The following is a 3,916-nucleotide window of genomic DNA, read 5'->3' on the forward strand; positions in this document are numbered from 1 at the left end:
AAAAAGCAGGAAGTGGTCCACATGAAAGAACAAGAGGCCAGATGGATGGGTGACACTCCAGGTAGGCTGTGCCAACAGTAGGCTCAGGAGTTCTCTGGCTGTCAGTCAAATGACAGGTTGGGGAGGCCAGTGCCATTGCAACACTAGGAGTCCTCCCTTTCATGGGTTCAGATGAAGGACTGAGGGTGCCTTGTCCTCAGTTTGATGGGTCTAATAGGTTCTTGGGCCTGGTTTCCTTGATACGGTTCTCATACCCCCACATTCCCACAGTTCCAGTTTGTTTTGATAAATGTATAGGGTGGCAACCTTATCAGTTTGTGCCTCTGGGTGGTACTGGAATGATGGTGTTGTTTACGTGCCCATCAAGGTACAGAGTCACCCTACTTCTGTAAGAAATTAACATTTGAGTCAGTAGTTTGGGGAAAGAGGATCTGCCCTCATCCACTGTGGGTGGTCCACACCCATTCCATTCACAATCTGGAGAGCAGAAAGGCAGAGAAGAGGGAAAGGGGGAACCTAATTTCTCTTTTTGAGCTGGGCTGGCCATCTTCTCCTACCCTCAGATAGCAACACTGTTGCCTCTCACTTCTTCTTCAGGTTTAGCTGGAGAAACCACAGACTTCCCTGGCATCCGGGCTTTGGGACTTCAAGTGTACAGCAAGCTTTCCTGGTTCACCTGCCTGCAGAAAGGAGGTGGCGCTTGCTGGTCTTCGTAAGCACAAGGGCCAAAATCTAGAATAAGTTCCTCATATATTAATATTAGTTTCATTTCTATGCAGAGCTCTGAATGAGGCAATCTGGGGAAGTGTTTAGCATTTTCCTTAAATTTAAAAACAAAGCCAGATATGGTTCATGCCTGTATAGCACCCAAGAGGCTGAGGCAGGAGGATTGTTGTGAATTCAAAATCAGCCTGGGCTAGATGTGAGTCCTAAGCCAGTGTGATCTACAGTGTAAGACCCTGTGCCAAACCATTAAAAGAAAAGGGGAGGGGGGGCTGGAGGAATGGCTCAGTGGTTAAGAGCATGGCTGCTCTTGCAGAGGACATGGGTTCAATTCCCAGCACCCACATGGTTGCTCACAACCATCAGTTGCTCCAGTTTCAGGAGACCTGTTGCCCTCTCTCTGGCTTCTGTAGGTGCACATTCAGACACAGAAGATTCAAAAAGCAGCACTTGAGAGGCAGAAGCAAACTAGTTTCTGTGATTTTGAGGCCCACCTGTTCTACCCAGTGAATTCCCTAACAGTCAGTGATACATAGAGAGACTCTGTCTTAAAAATAAATAAATATATAAAGTAAAAAGTAATAAGTTAAAGTATAAAATACATAGCTAAATGTACCTGTATGGATCTACCCTGTCCACTTTAAGGTACCCAACATAAATAAAAGCTCGTGTCCATGAAATAATGTGTAGCTAATAGTGCATAACAACACCTTTGTTTGTCACAGCCATAATTAGAAACAGTCCAATGGCTAACTAGTGCATCAGTGGATAAGCCGAGTGTGATATAGCTATACACCATGAAAAGAGGTAATGACAGATGCAACAACAATGCATCTGTAAGCTGTTATACTGAGTGAGAAAAAACAGACAAAAAATGTGCTTTATAATTTATACAAAATTACAGCAGAAAACATGCTATAAGACATAGTGACAGTCAAAAAATCAGTGGTTCCTTGGAGAAGGTGAAGAGTTCCCAGAGGGCCATGAGAAAGATCTCAGGAGCCACTCCTTTGTTTATCTTATTGTGGCAACAGTTTCACCTTGCCTACTTTATCCAACTTCATCACAGTCTACTATTTAAACGTGTGTATTGTGTGTATGTCTTTATATCTCAATAAAGTGTTCTTAAAACACACAAAGTGGGGCTGGGGAAATAGCGCAGTCTGTGAGTGCTTGTCTTACCATAAGGACCTGAGTTTGACCTCCAGTGCCCACATTAAACAAACAAACAAACAAACAAACACCTGGTATGGTGGCCCACACTTGTAACCCCACTGCTGGGAGGTGGAGACAGGAAGTTACTGGCTAGCCAACCCAGCTTAATTGGTAGGACCCAGGTCTCGGGGAGAGACAGCTAGGGAGATCGTTTCTGAGGAATGACAGCCTCGGTTGACATCAGGCATGCATAGGCACCTGCTAATACATGAGCACATATGCCGTCCATATACCCCCAAATAGAAAAGAATGCAGAAGGAGAGTCACAAACTGAAAAGCATTCATAGCACATACAATTGAGAAATGATTCATATTTACAACAACTATAGATTCCTGAGCTGATGAAATGGCTCAGTGGGTAAGGGAGCTTGTAGCCAAGCCAGACACCCTGAGTTCAACCCACAGGATGTGGTAGAAGGAGAGAAGCAACTGCTACAAATTGTCCACATGTGCCATGGTCCTTGCACACACAAACATGCATGAACAAACACTCATGCACACCCACATCCATGCCCATGGCCACCCCCACACCCCTACACCCATCCATCCACCCACGCACACCCACAACCACGCACATGCACATGCACATGCACGCATACATATACACACAAATAAATGGACTGGAGAAACGGCTGAGCAGTTAAGAACACTAACTTTTGCAGAGGACAAGGGTGCAGTTCCCAGCACACACGTAGCCTGCTCACAACCGCTTTTAACTCCAGTTTCAGATGCTCCAATGTTCACTTCTGGCCTTTAAGGACACCTGCATGGCCTTGATGCACATACAGACAAGCAGGTCTACACACAAACACACACACACACACACACACACACACACACATATATATATATATATATATATATATATATATATATATATATATATATAAATAGAATCTTCTTACCATAGATATATTGGCTCACTCGTGACAAGCCAAAAGAACAGTTGAGGATGGCCTCGAAGAACTAATTGGCCTTGGGATGGATGAGGGCTGGGATGTCTTCCATGTCTGGGGGGATCTGGATAGAGAACCAACTAGCTCAATGAACTGAATTTGGTTTTCTGGCACACGGTCATCCTAATCTCGCTCCTTTGAGTTGCTTTGATGTGGGGAGTCTACAGATATTCAGAATAGTTCGTTGATTATAGTCAGCTATGTGAATCTTCTCCAGGACTAAGTGGATAATCAGGTGGAAGGAACACGCTCTTCAAGTGACACCTTCCGAGGCCTTCTTGCTTTCCGCATTGACCTTTGGTTCTGTAAAGGCTGGGACAGATGGCGTGGGGAGCGTTTATGAAGGGCTTGTTAGGGAAGGAAAAAAATTGTAGCTTTTCAAAAGATTTTTGTCCTGTCTAATGAGGTCTCTTATGCAGTTTTAGGGGGGGGGGAAAGTCTATCTAAACACAATTCATTTAGTTGGTTTTTCTTAGGGCTGGCTAGATTGTTCTTCCTCTTCTAGGCTGTTGGGTGTCTCTACCACATCAGCTGCAAGACTTACTGCCTCACTGCCTTCCCCCACGCCCATTCAACCAGCTCTGGGCTCCCTGGGGCCATCTGCACAAAAACACGTGCTTCTTACATAATGGAATATTTATTCTTTTTTTTTTTTGAGACAGAGTTTTTCTGTGTAGCCTTGGCTGTCCTAGACTCACTTTGTAGACTAGGCTGGCCTTGAACGCACTCACAGCGATCTACGTGACCCTGCCTCCTGAGTGCTGGGATTAAAGGCGTGTGCCACCATGCCCGGCTGGAACATTTATTGTAACTGCTTATACTACATGGAGAAAAATGCACTATCCCATGCCCATGTTGCTGACCTGCCTGCCCTGGCCGAGCAGTTGCACCCCCTGTCTGCCTTTAAGATCCACACTTCTGATGACACACCTGACCTTCAAACACACCTGGGACCTGGGTGTGGATGGTATAACAGATGAGAGTAAAAGAATGTGGTCTCTGTGCACAGAGGCACAGGGCCT

Source organism: Acomys minous (assembly GCF_964271855.1).
Source record: "Acomys minous genome assembly, chromosome: 1".
NCBI classification, from domain to species: Eukaryota; Metazoa; Chordata; class Mammalia; order Rodentia; family Muridae; genus Acomys; species Acomys minous.